The sequence below is a fragment of the Erinaceus europaeus genome, chromosome 16, assembly GCF_950295315.1.
Source record: "Erinaceus europaeus chromosome 16, mEriEur2.1, whole genome shotgun sequence".
In the NCBI taxonomy this organism is placed as follows: domain Eukaryota; kingdom Metazoa; phylum Chordata; class Mammalia; order Eulipotyphla; family Erinaceidae; genus Erinaceus; species Erinaceus europaeus.
The window spans coordinates 77,360,056-77,379,789 of record NC_080177.1 but is presented as its reverse complement, the minus strand read 5'-3'; the positions used below and the strand labels follow the sequence as shown (position 1 = coordinate 77,379,789).

General features: G+C 43.1%; 1 long non-coding RNA gene across 1 annotated transcript in view; it reads right to left on the bottom strand.

Moving 5' to 3' along the window:
• LOC132533499 (uncharacterized) overlaps nucleotides 1–19,050 on the bottom strand; it is a 38,342-nt gene extending 19,292 nt beyond the window's left edge. The window contains exons 1-2 of the long non-coding RNA XR_009545388.1: nucleotides 18,957–19,050; nucleotides 15,335–15,387 (exon numbers count right to left, since the gene is read on the bottom strand). This is a non-coding gene — a long non-coding RNA (uncharacterized LOC132533499). The remainder of the gene's footprint in view (nucleotides 1–15,334; nucleotides 15,388–18,956) is intronic.
• Between the last annotated feature and the right edge of the window lie 684 nt (nucleotides 19,051–19,734).

The window sequence follows — 19,734 nt, the reverse complement described above, 5'->3', positions numbered from 1 at the left end:
CTGGCTGTCTCTCTTCAGTAAATAAAGATAACAAATAATTAAAAAAAGAAAATAGATACATTAAAGTGATTTCTTTTTATTTATTTCCTTTTGTTATCCTTGTTGTTTTATTGTTGTCGTCGTTGTTGGATAAGACAGAGAAAAATGTAGAGGGGAGGGGAAGACGGAAAGCAGGAGAGAAAGACAGACACTTGCAAACCTGCTTCACCGCCTGTGAAGCGACTCCCCTGCAGGTGGGGAGCCAGGGGCTCAAACCCGGACCCTTCCGCTGGTCCTTGCGCTTTGTGTCACGTGTGCTTAATCTGCTACACTACCACCCAACTCCCTTAAAGTGTTTTCTTTTTTAAAAAATATACTTATTTATTTATTCCCTTCGGTTGCCCTTTTTATTGTTGTAGTTATTATTGTTGTTATTGATGTTATTGTTGTTGTTGGATAGGACAGAGAGAAATGGAGAGAGGAGGGGAAGACAGAGAGGGGGAGAGAAAGACAGACACCTGCAGACCTGCTTCACCGCCTGTGAAGCGACTCCCCTGCAGGTGGATCCTTATGCCGGTCCTTGTGCTTTGCGCCACCTGCGCTTAACCCGCTGCGCTACTGCCCGACTCCCTAAAGTGCTTTCTATGAGTGATAAAACTATATACTTTCTCCCTTTAATTTTTTTCATAATGAGTGTATTTTACTTCCATAATGAAAATATTGATTGAGAGCAAGGCGGTGGTGCAGCAGGCTAAGTGTACACGGCGTGAAAGTATTGATTGAGCAAATTCCCTTTTCCCACTTTTTTTTTTCATTAGAGCAGTGCAGAGGTCTGGCTTATGGTGGTGCTGAGACTTCAGAGTCTCAGGCACAAAAGTGTTTTGCATAATCATTATGCTGTCTCCCCCACGCGCAATTTCCATTTTGAAAAAAAAAAATTAGGTCTTATCCTGATCCCAAATGCATGTTCACTGTTTTAAAAATATAAACTGAAAGAGTACATATTTAAATTGTTACTCTGCAGAAAACTTAAGAATAATCAGCCTTTAATGGAGTAAGGCCCCAGCAGGCAGGGCCCAGCCCGAAATTCCAGGTCATGGGGCACGTTGCCAGAGTAGCTCGGCTCATGGTGATTCTGCCCCCTGCTGGATAGCTCTGAAAAGAGCATGCAAGAACCCAAGATTTTCTCCAGGAACATGACCCAGGAGAGGAGTGAGGGTCTGACACAGACAGCATGACAGCTAGAACAGATCACATAAGGTGGGAGGTCACTCAGTGACATTCTGTAAGTGCAAGATCCTTGGTTGATTCCCCAGTGCCACTGTTGGAAATGTAACATTTCTTCTCAACACTCATGTCCCTTTCATTTCTCTCTCTCCCTCTAGTTTTCCTTTCTTTCCTTTTTCTCCCCAGTTACACTCTAAGCCATTCAGCCAGTCCCAATAGCATCAGTGAACACCACTAAGATCATCTGAGTAGCTTCTTGAGGAAAAAAAAAAAAACAAAAACCACCATCAGTTTTAAATAAAAACTAGCAGAAGGATACCCAAAATTGTTTGAGCTAAGTGGCAGGTACTGTGTGAACTATGATTCTGTCAATACCTTACTGTATCTTCACAAGGACCTCCTGAAGTCAGTTACAGTCATGCCAGTTTCACTGATGAGGAAACCAGCTTGGGAAAGACACTTTATTCTAGACAATGAAGACACTCACAGGTGTCTAGCCCTAGGGATTCCTTTTGTTTTAAATGTGGCACTAGGGAATGAGGCCAGGACCTTGTACAAGCATGAGGCCACCTGTGAACAATCTTCCCAGGCCAAATTCTTCACTGAGAGAAAGAGAGAGAGAGAGACTGACCACAGTACTCCACCATCCAGAGAGTTCCATCAGTGTTATCCATGGTGCTCCCATGTAGTGCTGGAGTTTGGACCCAGGGTCCACAAATGGCTAAGTGCATAATCTACTGGGTTTAACCTCAATGACTTTGACTTTAAGGACTTTTTTTATATGTTTATAGACAATATATTAGAATAAAAATGAGTTGATACACCTTATTAAAAAAAAAAACCTAACACAAATGTAACAACAAAGTCGCAAATAATAATTTAGATTCAGAAATAATTTTGATGAAGCTTGTCTCTCTTCAAGAGACTTTAAGGATTTTTTAACCCCTCCAGTTAGCTTAACCATTAACAGTCAATTGCTGGGATAAAGGACTTCACTTCTTATGGTGGCTGGTTTCTGACTTTTCAAATAGAACTATCATTCTTCTAATTTCCTCATGAGGTCACTGAAAGTCTGAAATAATCTCTTGAATATTTCTCCTTGTTATTTTGGTTTGATCTTTTTAGTTTTCTTTGTTCATAGTGTTATCAAATAGGTCTTAACCTCTCCTGCCCAAGGCCAACCCAGCCTCCAGAAACCTGAAATTTTAGTTATAAATCAATTAAATTATTTCAAAAGAAATATATTCAGGTGGAAACATAACACAGTAGTTATGCAAAAGACTTTTGTGATTGAGGTGCAGAGACTCCAGGTTCAATTTCCAGCACCACCATAAACCAAAACTCAGAAATATGCTGGTAAAAACAAAACCGGTAAAAAGGCCACACACACACACACACACACTTATTTGATATCACCTCACAATTATATGGTAAAAAATATCCACTGATCCTTCTTAGCTATTTCTATATTTGTATGAATACATTTATGACGTTTCTTGAGAGCTATAATGTTAAAGGGAAAATGTTAACAATGATTAAATTATTCAGCAGAAATTAATACATGGAAAGCTCAAATATAGGTGGGAAAATGATAAAAAAAAAAGAGTAAAAAGGAAAGTAATCACAAAAGTCAGGATGATAATAGTTAATACTGATGGAGAAGGATGTTGTGATCACTTGAGGGACACACAGGGGCTTCTCAGATGAAGGCAATTACTATTTCTTGATGCAGGAGTTTGTCATACAGAGTTGCTTAGCAATTATTTGTTAATCTATTCAAATATGCTCTTTGCAATCTATATAGTATATACATATCACAATCGTATGTGTATTATTTAAAAGAAGAGCAGGAAGGAAGGAGAGGAAGGAAGGCAAAAAGGGGAAAGAAACCATTTCTCTGAAAATTCTAAGAGACCTGGAAAAGAAGTGTTTAGGTTGGAGGCACGTGGCAAACGCTCATGACGTCTGTGGGTCTCAGCTGCACCAGCACTGCCACAGAATTTCCCAAAGTAGTTGAAACGATTTGTCCTCTTGCCACCCAGTATGAGTTCTCATTGTTTCCTATCTTCACGATCATTTGATGTTGCCAGATGTTTAACATGCTACTTCTTCTGTGAGCTCTGTATAGGCATCTCATTATTGTTTTAGTGAGAGAAAGTGGCACTGCTGTGGTCATTAATGAAACTGGGCATCTTTCTGGTGAATTTATGCCTTCTGTAACATGTTCATTCGAGTCTTTGGGGTTGGGGGCAGGAAAAGGATGATAGAGACAGACTCTAAGACCTCACACATGCAGAACACGTGCTCTCCCGAGCCTCATCTCCTGTCCTGAAACACCTAGTCAGGTCTTCTGCCCACGTTTCCTGTTGGGCTGCTTTTACTTTCCTGACTGATTTATTGGAGTATGCATATATCAGGGATTTGCTAGCTGAAAATATTTTCTCCCATTGCCTATGCGTTTTTTATATCTATTTATTTATTTATTTCCCTTTTGTTGCCCTTGTTTTATTGTTGTAGTAGTTGTTGTTATTGATGTCATTGTTATTGGATAGGACAGAGAGAGGAGGGGAAGACATCGAGGGGGAGAGAAAGATAAGACACCTGCAGACCTGCTTCACTGCCTGTGAAGCGACCCCCCCCCTGCAGGTAGGGAGCCGGGGGCTTGAACGGGCATTCTTCTGCCCCTTGCGCTTCGCGCCACGTGCACTTAACCCACTGTGCTACCTCCCAACTCCCTGCCTATGTTTTTTTGAGGTGAGTCAGGCAGGAAGGGTTTTCTCTGGATTCCTTTGTCTGCTTGGGTACTGAGAGGGACTTGCTCAGACATCACAGACAATGGCTGTGCTTTCTGGTGCCATGACAGTCAGCCTCCTGTGAAGATAAAAGTGTGTGCTCCCTGTCCAGTTCGTGCCCATTTTGTGTTCTTCCCTTCTCGTCTCTTCTCCTAGTAAAGAAAATGCAATGTGGGCTCTGTGTCAACTGTGTAAACTTTGGCCTCAGACACCAGTGTCAAAAAGAACAAAACAAGAAAGGACATAAGAGGTTGGTTAATGGGAGTCGTAGCACAGCAGATTAAGTGCACGTGGCACAAAGCGCAAGAACCAGCATAAGGATCCTGGTTCAAGCCCCCGGCTCCCCACCTGCAGGGGTGTTGCTTCACAGGTGTAAAACAGGTTTTCAGGTGTCTGTCTTTCTCTCCTCCCTCTGTCTTCTCCTCCTCTCTCCATTTCTCTCTGTCTTATCCAACCACAACAACAGCAATAACAACAATAATAATAAAACAACAAAGGCAACAAAAGGGAATAAGTAAATAAATTAAAAAAAAAAAAGAGGTTGGCTAATTTCTGAAGCATTTTGTGCCAGCCTGGGTTTTACTGTCTGAAAAAAAAACAGAAGCTGCTGCTAAGCACAGTGAGAACAACCACAAAAGGAACACAGAGCAGTTTACCTGAGGCTAATGCCAAGTTACTAACGGGCTTGGTGGATCCACTGGCAACCCTTTCCACAATACCCATCTGACCGTGAGACTGGCTAGGCAGAGGTGACTGAGTTGTAGATGTGCTGCTATTCTAGGCTAATTTTCTCGGAAGAGAAGCTTGATCCCCTGTTCAAGAGGGTGTGGTGGATTCTGAATTTATAATCAACTGAAATAATTCATTAACTTCCTCACCACATATGGCAAGTGAGCTTGTTCAGCCGATTAGAGTCGCAATTTGCATGCCAGGAGACACAGATTCAACTTGATACCATCTTATGCCAGAGCTGAGCAGTACTCTAGTCCCCTCTCATCCTCTCTCTTTCTCTCACAAGAAACACATAGTTAATGTTTTTCTTTATGGAGTCCGAGTCTCATACATGTATAGTTTCACTGCTCATTGACCAACTTTCTTTTTTTCTAATTCAGATATAGACAGAAGGAGAGGTGTAGAGCACTGGAGCATCCCTTGGAGCTGTGGCACACCCATATGGAACTGGAGCTTGAACCCAGGCCACATATATGGCGAGGTATGCACTCTTCCAGGTGAGTTCTCTCTTCAGCTCTTAAAGAAGAAATAGTTCATTTTCACAGGTGACAGAGACAAAAAGAGATTTGCTGTATAGTTGGTCAATCTCTCCTCTCTGTCTTTCCTCTTTTTAAGTCCCAGTCTCTTGAAGATAACTCTTGGAAGATACCATGGAACCCCCACAGTTTGTGGGCCAGTACAGGTGAGGGCTACTGAGAGAAACCTTTGCAGGTTGGAGCCTTTAACGAACAGATTTAACCAGCTACCTTCAAGGTGAGGCTATTTATAAGGGTGGAACTTGATTTAAGGGACTAGAGACTGTATTGTCTGTTGGATAATATAATTCCTTCCTTGACTGACAGGAAAGTTGGTAAAGAAAGATTTTGCTATCACAAATGACACTCAATGCTTTAACAGCTGGGAGAAAGTCCAATAAATATCTCATCAGATCAAGAAGGGATTGCAGGGAGTCGGGCTGTAGCACCGTGGGTTAAGCGCAGGTGGCGCAAAGCACAAGGACTGGCATAACGATCCTGGTTCGAACCCCGGCTCCCCACCTGCAGGGGAGTCACTTCACAGGTGGTGAAGCAGGTCTGCAGGTGTCTATCTTTCTCTCCTCCTCTCTGTCTTCCCCTCCTCTCTCCATTTCTCTCTGTCCTATCCAACAACGACAACAACAATAATAACTACAACAATAAAACAAATAAAACAACAAGGGCAACTAAAGGGAATAAATAAATAAAATAAATATTAAAAAAAAAGAGAAGGGATTGCAAAAGCTGGGAAATGGCAAGAGACATTTAATGATGGCCCTTTTGGTCACTACCAGCCACCCCATCACCTGGGGCCCTAGTCAGGGAATCCTTGTGCTCCCCCATAGATCTGATGGCCCTAGATGTCTGATAGACCCCTCTTCTCTCCACCATCGCTGGTCACTTCCATCAGGAGCACCATCATCACAAGCCCTGCTGAGGGCCTCTCCAGGACCTTGCCCTCACTATGAAGTAGCGATGGTAGCGACTGCCCCACTTTCAGCCTACTCTGCCACTCGAAGAAGGCTGCTCCTGAAATGAGTGCAGCCTAGAACGTTCCCAGCTGCGACCATGGACTGCGAGCTCAGACTGACAGGGACTCAGCACTATGCAGGTTCCTGTGCTAGATAGGAATATACCTGGGCCCTGGGTCAGACTGATGTGGTAGACGGTTAATTTTATTTAATATTCTCTTCAAATTTGGGAGCTCCTCTCTGCCCTAATCCAGCTTCCTAGCTCTATTGTCAACTCTGACACCATCTTCCCAGACAATATTCTTTTTTTTCTTTCTTTTTTTTTTTTTTTTTTCCTCCAGGGTTATTGCTGGGCTTGGTGCCTGCACCATGAATCCACTGCTCCTTTTGTTGCCCTTGTTGTTGTAGCCTTGTTGTGGTTATTATTATTACCATTGTTGATGTTGTTCATTGTTGGATAGGACAGAGAGAAATGGAGAGAGGAGGGGAAGACAGAGAGGGGGAGAGAAAGATAGACACCTGCAGACCTGCTTCACTGCCTGTGAAGCGATTCCCCTGCAGGTGGCGAGCTGGGGGCTCGAACCGGGATCCTTATGCTGGTCCTTGCGCTTTGTGCCACATGTGCTTAACCCACTGCACCACCACCAGACCCCCCCAGACAATATTCTTTTTTTTAAGTTTTTTTTTATCTTTATTTATTGGATAGAGACAGCCAGAAATCTAGAAGGAATGGGGTGATAGAGAGGGAGAGAGACAGAGAGACACCTGCAGCCCTGCTTCACCACTCATGAAGCTTTCCCCCTGCAGGTGGGGACCGGGGGCTCGAACCCGGGTCCTTGTGCACTGTAATGTGTGTGCTCAACCAGGTGCGCCACCGCCCGGTCCCCAGACAATATTCTTATTCCACCTCCATATTAGCTATCAAAAGCTCAAGCAAAAATTCCTAAAGTCATGGGCCCCGAGGAACACATCTAAAATAGACTTCCCAGCTTCTTTCTACTCTCAAATCCCTATTCTCAGTTTCTCTATTCCTACTTTATGGTTCATGTTTATTAAATATTTTGTCTTGCTTTATATCTTACTGCCTTTCAGCCACCAAACTGTAGATGCTACTAAGATTCCATCCTGAACTCCCTGGGCAGACAACTTCACCAATGTTTTCTGGAACTTCACCTCTCCAGAGCCCTATCCAAGTAGGGAAAGATAGAGACAGGCTAGGAGTATAGATCCACCCGCCAACACCTATATCCAGAGGAGAAGCAGTTACAGAAGCTATACCTACCACCTTCTGCACCCAAAAAAGAATTTTGGTCCATACTCCCAGAGGGAATGTTAGGGGAAGATGTTAGGGCTCTGAACACCACTTGGATGTAGTGATAACTGTAGGTGTGACTTAGAAGAAGGCAGGACCATAGAGAAAATGGGATATATATATATATGTGTGTGTGTGTGTGTGTATATATATATATATATATATATATATATATATATATATATATATATATATTTAGGTATTAAATAATAGTCAACCCATATCTGTGACTTTGGGGAATCACTGCAGTTTCCAATAGAGGAAGTGAGGACAAAGAACTCTGGTGGTGGGAATGGTGTGATATTATAACTCTGTTATCATATAGCTTTGTAAATCAATATTAAACCACTAAAAAGGGAGTCGGGCTGTAGCACAGTGGGTTAAGCGCAGGTGGCGCAAAGCACAAGGACCGGCATAAGGATCCCGGTTCAAAACCCAGCTCCCCACCTGCAGGGGAGTCGCTTCACAGGCAGTGAAGCAGGTCTGCAGGTGTCTATCTTTCTCTCCTCCTCTCTGTCTTCCCCTCCTCTCTCCATTTCTCTCTGTCCTATCCAACAACGACAACAACAATAATAACTACAACAATAAAATAACAAGGGCAACAAAAGGGAATAAATAAATAAAATAAGTATTAAAAAAACATTTAAAAAAAAACCACTAAAAAAAGATTTTGCTACTTTCAAAGTTGTAGGAAGTCAGATTTGTGCTTCTTGGAGCAGGGGCTTGTCTGTATCTGGGTCATATCTCTGGGCTTCTCTGTATCTGCATGGAAGCATCCTAGACATAACCAACATGCATTCTACTGGTCCTGTCAGGGGAATGTTAGGAACCCCTAACCCTGAATCCCTCTTCCAGTGGGACCCAGAACTTTTGTAACTAGAAACACTTATTTTTGCACCTGCTACTGAGAGGGAGGAGAATCTGGAGAATACCTGAGGGAGTCAAGCTTTGTTTCCCTTACCTAAGAGGGAAGTGGAAGAAAACAGAAAAACAAAATACCGGAAGTGGTGATGGGTGTGGGTGTGAGCTAGAAAGGAAGTGAAGGCAGGGCCTTAGAAGCGCACCAGCAAACCCTACTTTGCCACCATTTCACTTTTTTGCCCACATGTCTCTCTGTGCACGTTTTCATTTTTCCTGAATAAAAGTTTACAAATGCCTAAAACCATACTCTTCTCTCCAGTTCTCTGTTGAGCTTAGTATGAAAAGCCAGAGAGCATGAGGGAAAGACTTTTCACCCTCTCTCCCTCTCAAACATTAGGCTGCACAGAACATGAAATTATTGAAAATCTGGATCACTTGCATCTCCTAGACTTTCCAAGTAGCATTACTAACGACTAGACTGAATTATCACTGCCCTTGTGTGTGTGTGTGTGTGAGAGAGAGAGAGAGAAAGACAGACAGACAGACAGACAGACAGACTGACTGACGGACAGTTAGACAGACACTACAGTACTGTTCATCTCTGGAAAAATATAATGGCTAGATTGGTACCCAGGTCCTCATACTCAGAAGTCCTGTACTCTATTTGCTGAGCCACTGGATGGTTTGTGAAACCTTAGTGTTGATCTTCACATGGAATCTCCTAAATCTGGAGCAAATGAGGTCTGTTTTAGATTCGGTTGACTTTGAGTACAAGTGGTTTCTCTGGGAAATCTCAGTGGGAGCTGGAGAAACTGTAGTTCTCACATCCAGCAGGAGAGCAGGTGGGTCCGTCCGGTCCATAGTGACAGCGGTTATCACAATGCCACCCAGAGTGCTAAACTGACCTCTGGAACATCAGCAATGGCTGCTTCTCTTCTGCTTTCCAAATCTCACTTCATTTTTCTCTTGTGGCCAAGCCTAATGTGTCCAATACAGGGGAGTGACTTCTGGAAAATGTAGTCCCAGCTGAGCTCTGTCGACACAGTACAAAACCCTCCACAGTTCTCCTGATGAATGTACAGAGAATAGGATCCTCGGTTCACAGAGTCTGCCTCACAGAACAGCATTTTCTTTGTTTTCTGTATCAATTGAGCTTCTGCCTCTAAGCTCCACTGTGACAGACATGCAAAATAATGCTGGCTGCTCCTAGAGTTCCCCACTTTGGGATCAGGTAAAGAGCCCGAGATCTTACTCCATTCCAAGCCAGAGGTGGACTCTGCCACAGATGTCCTGGTTTGTTTGTGTTGACTCCACTGTTCCAGGCAGCCGTTTTTTTTTTGTTTTTCATTTTATGGAGGTGAGAGTCACACACAGGAAGAAAGGAGAAGAGACAGGGGTCAGGTGGTGCTGCACTTGGTTGAGCATGTTACAGAGCACAAGGACCCAGTTCAAGCCCCCAACCCCCATCTGCCGAGGAAAGCTTAGCCAGTGGTGAAGCAGGGCTATCGGTGTCTTTCTGTGTCTTTTCTTCTCTATTTCCCCCTTCCATCTCAATTTCTGTTTCTATCCAATAAATTCATAAAGATAATTAAAACATTTCAAAGAGAAAGAATCTTAGAGAGAGAGAGGAGTGACACCAACTACTTATGAAGCTTCCTCCCTGCAGGTGGGAATGAGTCCTTGCTCATGGTAATGTAACTGGGTGAGCCACTAACCGGCCCCCATGAATCTATTCTTTACAGTAAGGGTCGGCAAACTGCAGTCACACACACGTTTGATTAGTGAAGACTGTGCACGGGCATCTAAGACAGAGGCCTCCTGGCAGCTGTAGTTGTGCAAACGCCCAAGTAGAGAAGAATATTGGATGGTTCCAAGACTTGACACACTGAAACCTTCTCTCACGTCCAGAGTTATCTGATGAGTCTCCACTAGCATAGCTTAGAAAGTGTAAATCATCTGATAACTTGCTCAGAACAACTTCACTTCCAACATCCAAAAATGCTGACCTCTTTGTCCACATGTTCATTCAGCCACTGTTCCTGCGGTCTGTCATCTGGCTGTTTCTCAGGATGACATAGAGCAGTCTGCCAATGAGTAATCCTTTCCCAAGCAGTTTCCTAAAAAGGGGACTCAACCAAAAGTTCTTTTTCAGAGTATTTTCATCCCGTTGCCCAAGACTTGGTTGTACCTGTGTTTTAGACTCGCGCTGGCACCCCTTTCCATTGATTTTTCACTCCTGGTTGGATTACACACACCACTCCCTCCCCTGGGTACATCCTCTCCCTCGCTATACCCCCAGCGCACCTACTCGGTAGGCTCGCCTTGTCAAATGGTGTCTTGGTAATGAGGCCTTAATGACTGTGTTCAGGTTGACGAAATGGTGAAATCAATGAAAGGAAGTCTGTTTATAACAATGCTTGTTAATGGTATCAGAAAGAAATAATGGAGGGTGGGCTGCAGTTGGGAATGGCTAGTTGATCAGAACCACAGGTTGAATGCCAACATGACAGATGAAAAGGTGCTGTTCACAATTTGTAATAGCCAAAACCTGGAAGCAACCCAGGTGTCCAACAACAGATGAGTGGCTGAGCAAGTTGTGGTCTAGATACACAATGGAATACTACTCAGCTGTAAAAAATGGTGACTTCACCGTTTTCAGCCGATCTTGGATGGACCTTGAAAAAATCATGTTGAGTGAAATAAGTCAGAAACAGAAGGATGAATATGGGATGATCTCACTCTCAGACCGAAGTTGAAAAACAAGATTAGAAAAGAAAACACAAGTAGAACCTGAAATGGAATTGGCGTATTGCACTAAAGTAAAAGATTCTGGAATACAGGTCCATGAAAGATGATGAATGACATAGTGGGGGTTGTATTGTTAAATGGGATCTGGGGAATGTTATGCATGTACAAACTATTGTATTTGCTGTTGAATGTAAAACATTAATTCCCCAATAAAGAAATAAATTATAAAAAGAAAAAAAAGAAAAGGTGCTGTTCAAGGGTACATCGGTGAGCGCCTGTCCCCTAGTTCCACCTCTCTCTCTCTCTCTCCAGACCATTGCAAAGCTCTGACTTAAGGGGTGCGAGAGAATGAACCCAGAGCTCGGAAGCCTCAGGCATGAGAGTCTCTTTCAATAACCATTATGCTACCTTCCATGCCGTTCAGCTACTTTTCTGTAGGGGACTCATTTGGAAGAGAAAGACATGATAATTCACATGCAGTTTTCTGTTATTTTGACTTCTATGTAACCTCCACATCTTTTACAAAATCATCTCTTGCCAGGAAAAACAGTGAAGTGAGTTGTTAACAGCATCACCATGGCTCCTGGTTCTCATGAAAATACATGCCATGATGTTGACTAGCAACTTTTAAACCTCAAGTTCTTGTCCATTAGTGTTTTGTAGCCAACAAAGCAAGGAGTAGTGTATGAGCCAGGTATTAGAATCTCCTCTGGAAATAGGAGGTTTTTAGTTCTTTCCTGCATGTGCCAGAGTGTCACTCTGATTGTTTGTCTCTCTCTCTCTCTCTCATTAAATAAAGTTGTATTTTTTTATCTTAGGAAAAACAAAAAGGAAGAGGAAGAGAAGGCAAAGAAGAAGGAGGAGGAGATGTAGGGGGAGGGGAAAAGGGGGGAAAGAGGAGGAAGAGTGGGAGAAAGTGGGATGACCTGGGAGATGGCACAGTGGATAAGCACTAGACTCTCAGGCAAGAGGTCCTGAGTTTGATCCCTAGCACTGCATATGTCAAGGTAATGTCTGGTTCTCTTTCTCATCCTTTCTCTTCCAAATAAATATTTTTGAAGTACACTCAGGAACATCATAAGGTCTGTGAGAGGAGTTTCATAGCATTGATAGAACATTTGGGAGAGAAATGAAAACTATTCGAAAGAATCTTTCAAGGTTTTATGATGCTAGGTCTCCTCATCTTTTGCATTTTCATAAATTAAATGTGGAAGTAGAAAATGAAAATAAAAACACAGCAGCATTTCAGGTTGTTCCCACAGCACATGCCTTTTCTCTGAAGGGCTCTCTAGCAATAACTCATCAGACATCCTGTTTCAAGACTCTTGTGAAATGACAAGATCACAAGTGAGGATGTTATTACTGTAATAATGTATGCTTCGATATTCCATTACTGAAAGAGAAAATTCTCTGGGGTGTAAAATTCAACACTCAATTTAAAACCAGTAGGGAATCGGGCGGTAGCGCAGTGAGTACACATGGCGCGAAGCGCAAGGACCGGCATAAGGATACCAACTTGAGCCCCCGGCTCCCCACCTGCAGGGGAGTCGCTTCACAGGCGGTGAAGCAGGTCTGCAGGTGTCTATCTTTCTCTCCCCCTCTCTGTCTTCCCCTCCTCTCTCCATTTCTCTCTGTCCTATCCAACAACGACATCAATAGCAACAACAATAACAACTACAACAATAAAACAACAAGGGCTACAACAGGGAATAAATAAATAAAGATAAAAAAAGACAGACAGAGAGAGATGGGCTGGGAGTATGGATCGACCTGTCATTGCTCATGTTCAGTGGGGAAGCAATTACAGAAGCCAGACCTTCCACCTTCTGCATCCCACTATGACCCTGGGTCCATACTCCCAGAGGGATAAAGAATAGGAAAGCTATCAGGGGAGGGGATGGGACACAGAATTCTGGTGGTGGGAATTGTGTGGAGTTGTACCCCTTTTATCCTATGGTTTTTGTCAGTTTTTCCTTTTTTAAAAAATATTTATTTATTCCCTTTTGTTGCCCTTGTTGTTTTATTGTTGTAGTTATTATTGTTGTTATTGATGTCGTCGTTGTTGGATAGGACAGAGAGAAATGGAGAGAGGAGGGGAAGACAGAGAGGGGGAGAGAAAGATAGACACCTGCAGACCTGCTTCACTGCTTGTGAAGTGACTCCCCTGCAGGTGGGGAGCCGGGGGTTTCGAACCGGGATCCTTATGCTGGTCCTTGCGCTTTGTGCCACGTGCGCTTAACCTGCTGCGCTACCGCCTGACTCCCCAGTTTTTCCTTTTTATAAATAAAAATTAAAAAATTAAAATAGTATTTGTCAGTGGCCCAGAGATGAGTGAGAAGTTAGTCACAGAGAGGGTGCTGATATGGAATTTGTTTTCAGCTTCTATCCTCAAGTATTTATATAATATTCAAACAATAATCACAAAGCTTGGGGACTGAAGATACTGTAAACAAATCCAATTAGAAAGAGTCCTTGGCACCATCTTGACTTCTCTGGGCAGATGACCTCACCAAGGTGCCTTGGAACCTCATCTCTCCAAAGCTCTAACCCACTAGAGAAAGATAGAAACAGGCTGGCGGTATGGATCCATCTGGCCAACACCCATGCCCAGTGGAGAAGCAATTATAGAAGCCAGAACTTCCACTTTCTGCTCCCCAAAAAGAATTTTGGCCCATCCTCCCAGAGGGATAAAGAATAGGGAGGCTTTCAATGGAGGGGATGGGACACGGAACTCTGGTGGGGGAAACTGTGTGGAATTGTACCCCTGTTATCTTACAATCTTGTTAATCACTATTAAATCACTAATAAAAATATAAAAAATAATCCTTGGATTTTTCAATAACTCTTAAATATAGGCTACACTCCTAATATATGTCAAAAACTGTGCTAGCTAATGGTGCTGTAAAGAAAAGGATAAGAAATAGCACCAGCCCCACCTGCAGGGGGTCGCTTCACAGGTGGTGAAGCAGGTCTGCAGGTGTCTATCTTTCCCTCCCCCTCTGTCTTCCCCTCCTCTCTCCATTTCTCTCTATTCTATCCAACAACGACGACATCAATAACAACAACAATAATAACTACAACAAGGGAAAATAATAACTACAACAAAAGGGAAAATAAATAAATAAATAAATAAATATAAAAAATATTAGAAATAGCACCAGATAGTGGCATACCTGGTAGAGTACATATGTTACCATGTGCAAGGACCCAGGTTCAAGTCCTCACCTGCAAGGAGAAAGCTTCTCAAATGCTGGAGCAATGCTGAAGGTGCTTCTCTTTCTCCCCCCCCCCATTTATCTGTCTCTATAAGAGAGGGTGAGAGTATATAGCATAATGCCCATGTAAAGAAATTCTCATGCCTGAGGTTGCAAAGTCCCAAGTTCAATCCCAGGCTGAGCAGAGCTCTGGTTAGAGAGACACGCAGAGAGAGAGAGAGAACAAAGGGGGTTGGGTCGACCAGTTGAGTGGGTTCAAAGCCCGCTCCTTACCTATAGTGGGGAATCTTCATGAGCGGTAAGGCAGGTCTGCAGGTGTCTTTTTCTCTCACCCTTCCTTCCTCCCTTCCTTTCTTTTTTATTGAGGAGGTTAAGACTTGACAGTATGTTCACTGACACAAGCATACACTTTCATTAGGTATCCGGCCCCCCAATTTTTCTCCCTTTCCCACCCTCCTTCCCCTCTCTCACCCTTTCTCCCCCTTCATTCTCAATTTCCCTTTGTCATATCTAGAAAGAAGGAAAGAAAGAAAGAAATAAAAAAAAGGAAGGAAGGAAGGAAGGAAGGAAGGAAGAGGAAAAAAATGGCCACAAGAAGTGGTGGAATCATGACGCAAACACTAAGCTCCAGTAATAAACTTGGTGGTTAAAAAAAAAAAGTACAACCCTTAGATTCAAGAAGCTCAACTCTGGCAGTGAGAGAAACAAATAACTGTTAAATGACACAACAAAACACTTCTATAGGATACCACTGACCTCAGACAAAAAAGTTAACTTACCAACAAAATGCATTTCCTCAAAAAAGCAATTCACTTCTTGTTCACAGCCAGCACTTAACCACCTATATTCATTGCAGCATCACTTACAATAACCAAGATTTGAGAACCCAAGTGCCAATGAGAGATGAGTTGATCAGGAAGTTGTAGCTTATGTATGCGGTCGAGCACTACTCAACTATTTTAAAAACAGAGGAACGTCTTACCTTTCATTACAACATGGATGGGACTGGAGGGTGCTCATGCTAAGTGAAATGATCTAGAAGGAAAAAAACAAATGCCAGATTTTCTCATTCATATGTGGGATATAAGAAACAAAGCAAAATAACAGAAGGTGAAACACGAACACACAATATCTGCAGACTTGAGAGGAGAGGAGAAGGCTGAGGGTGGGAAGGGGCACATGACGGAGGGAGACTGGCACTTCACAGTGAGCAGATCATCTTTGGAGGGGGGTGTGAAATTGTTCCTTTGAAATATCAAGTTCTGTAAAACATTTCTTTTAGGGAGTCAGGCAGTAGTACAACATGTTAAGTGCACATGGTGCCGAAGCGCAAGGACTGGTGTAAGGATCCCGGTTCGAGCCCCCGGCTCCCCACCTGCAGGGGAGTCGATTCGCAGGCAGTAAAGCAGGTCTGCAGGTGTCTGTCTTTCTCTCCCCTTCTTTCTCTGTCTTCCCCTTCTCTCTCCGTTTCTCTCTGTCCTATATAACAACAATGACATCAATAACAACAACTACAACAACAATAAAACAACAAGGGCAACAAAAGGGAATAAATAAATAAATAAATAAATAAACGAATATTAAGAAAAAAATTTTTTTAAACTTTCCTTTATTTAAATTAAATAACAAAACGGTGGGGCAAGGGGAACCAGTGCTCCCCTAACTGTCAACACAGTGCTGTAACTGTCTGATTACTTATCCTAGCACCTTCTAGGCTAAGCTTGATGAAGAAGGTTGATTCTCTGAAGGTCCTGCTCACTACCGACTGTAACACCAGCATGTAGAGGACAGGAAACGCTTATTTGCTTAGTGTATGCATGAACAGAACACTTGGAGCCAACCTCTCTCCTTCTGGTACTCATACTACTTTCTTGTCCTCCAAGAACTTTCAAGTGTCAAAGATCCCAACTTACATTTAATGCTGTGCTACTAAGTGTCACTATGACATTAAGCACAAGACAGCCATCTATTCATTTGTCTCTTAATCTGAGTTTATCCAGTACATGTGCAGCATGGGAAGCAAAAGTGGAGTGTGGGGAGAGGGAGGCTGCAGAGGGAAATAGACTGACATGAGCCCCTACCTACTTCATTATTTCATATTAGGTAGTAAATGCGGCTATGGCCCTAATCACAAAGAAAACACTATTATTATTATTATTATTATTATTATTATTATTATTATCCGAGCACTGCTTAACTCTCGCTTATAGTGGTATGGAGGATTGAACCTGGGACCTTGGAGCTTCAGGCATGACAGTCTCTTTGCATAACCATTATACTATCACCCGTGCCCAATATATTATTATATGTATTATTTTTATTTAGAGATTGGATAGAGACAGCCAGAGATCGAGAGGGAAGAGGCTGATAGGGAGAGAGACAGAGAGACACCTGCAGCACTACCTCACCACTCGCAAAGCTTTACCCCTGCAGGTAGGGATTGGGAACTTGAACCTGGATCCTTGTGCATTGTAACATGTGCACTCAACTAAGTGTACCACCACCCACCTACCCTCTTATATATTACTTTCTTAATAAAATGTATTTGGCAGGGCCAGGTAGTGGTGCATCTGATTGAATACATACATTACAGTCATTCAGAACCCAGGTTCAACCCCCTGGTCCCCACTTGCAGGTGTGTGTGTGTGTGTGTGTGTGTGTGTGTGTGTGTAGCAATGCTACAAGTGTCCTTCCCTTCCCCCTCTCCTTCCTTCACTTCTGCGTCCCCCCCTTCCCTCTTTTAGGGTTTGAAGTCCCTGGGGATCAGGAGGGGGAAGGTGGACATTTGGCTTCCCAGGGCAGGGGGGTGGGGTAGGGGGGTGGGTGGTATGAGACACAGTCTTTTGGTGGTGGGAATGGTGTTTATGTACACCCCTATTACATTGCAGTCATATAAATCACTATTTAATTAATATGAGGGGGAAATAGATTGTATGTCTCGAACTTTTTAAAGCACAGACTGAGCACATAGGCTGAGTCTTTGATATGTTGACTCTTTCAAAAGCCTGGACCAGGAAGAACAGAAGCAACTGGTAGCACAGCTATATACAAGATGCTGGGTATTATACAGCAAACCCTAACAAAGGGACTTTTCAAAATAACCCAATTACCAAATAATGTGATGATAACAATAACTATCCATTGTCTTCTTGAACCCTAAGACAGCAGGAACCTCACATTTCCACTACAGAGCCTATATTTCCCCCAGTCCTGGAACCTTAGGGTGGGGCACACTTTCCTGCATGCTTCTCTCAATTCATATCAAATAATATTGCATCCGCCAATCACAACATAATCAACGCAACGAGTGCCACCCCAGCACGCTTCACTTCAGACTGTGTCCAGAGACTTCACGTGTGGAATGACAACCCTTCAGCTTCATTACTCGGGTCAGACCATTCCTTTCATAGGATTCTCTAATTCCATTCCAGGTGGTTCACTTCCTAACAAAGTCCCAAAACCTAGATATAGACTAGGTTCCAGGAGATAGAGCATATGTTCACACGTGTCCATAAACTAGGGCAAAATATATACCTGAAAACAGAAGTACACAATAGTCTGCAGTGAGTACCCCACAACACTTCATCTGCACTATTCCAGCCTTTAGGTCTGTAATTGTTCAACAATTCCTTTGGCTTTGTACGTTAACTCTCTTTTCAAACACCAGGTTCCAGATGCCAGCATGATGCCGACCACACTTCCCTCGACAGACGACCCCACCAATGTGTCCTGGAGCTCTGCTTCCCCAGAGACCCACCCTACTAGGGAAAGAGAGAGACAGGCTGGGAGTATGGATCCACCTGCTAATGCCCATGTTCAGCGGGGAAGCAATTACAGAAGCCAGACCTTCCACCTTCTGCATCCCAGAATGACCTTGGGTCCATACTCCCAGAGGGATAAAGAATAGGAAAGCTATCAGGGGAGGGGATGGGATACGGAGATCTGGTGGTGGGAATTGTGTGGAGTTGTACCCCTCCTATCCTACGGTTTTGTTAATGTCTCCTTTTTTAAAAAAATTTTATTTCTTTATTGGGGAATGAATGTTTTACATTCAACAGTAAATACAATAGTTTGTACATGCATAACATTCCCCAGTTTCCCATTTAACAATACAATCCCCACCATTTAAAGAAAGAAAGAAAGAATAAATGAATGAATGAAAGAAAAGAAAAGAAAAGAAAAGAAACCGTTCTAGGAATGAACTTGCTTAACCTAGTTCAGCACAAAAGCAAGCAATTAATAATTTTGGGCTGAGAGGCCAGGTGGTGGCAAACTGTGGTAAAGCACATACATTACTATGCTCAAGGGTGGGGGTTTGAGAGGCCAGTCCCCACCTGCAGTGTGTGTGTGTGGGGGGGAGGTAAGGGGAAGCTTAGTCCTGTGGATGTCTCTATTTTTCTCTCCCTTTCTATCTTCTCCTTCCCTCTCAATTTCTGTTTCTATCGGAAAGAAAAAAATGACTATTGGAAACAATGGATTTGCCAAGGAGGCACCAAGTCCCAGCAATAAATCTGGTAGCAGTAATAATAATAATGGTAGTTATTATTATTATTGCTATTATTCTAGGCTAGGAGATAGCTCAACCAGCAGAGTAATCGTCTTACCAAGTCTGAGAACCAGTGTTCCAGCACCACAGATGAGGGGGAGTGGGCAGGGAGGTCCTCCATGGATGACAGAGTGGCGCTATGGTGTCTCTCCTATTTGAAATAAAAAGAGTGAAATGGCTGACCGACTTGGGAGTAGTGACAATACACATGTACAAGATCACAGAACTGCAGGGGGGGGGGAATGTGTTTGCTGAAGAGACAGCATAATAGTTCTGCAAAAGACTCTCAGGTGAGGCTCTGAGGTCCCAGGTTCAATTCCCAACACCACTATAAACCAGAGCTGAGCTGTAAAAGTAAATAATGAAGTGGAGAAATCAGCTCACACTGGGTAATCCAAAGAATTTAAAATTCTTATGAAAGAAGAGCCAGTTTGCTGGATGGAGGTAGATAGCATAATGGTTATGCAAAGAGACTCAAGCCTGAGGCTCCACAGTCCGGAATTCAATCCCCCACACCACCATAAACCAGAGTTGAGCAGTGTTCTGGTAAAATAATAATAATAGAAAAAAGAAAATCCAGTTTGCTGTTAAGATTTGGGAAAGGACACTGCACGAAGCAAAATCTGCAGAGACAAATTTCATTTTAGCAATGGCCCCAACCAGTAGACAAGGTCAGGCCCTAGCACTTTTCCCATCCATAAAACCAGGAGTAAGTTTGCAGATTCCTCTCTCCTCAAGAGAATCCCTTGAAGGATTGCTACAAGTGAACATCCTGACCAAAGTTAAATACTTTGCTCTTTGGGTCTAGACAAGGCGGGTGGAGCTTGGACACCGTT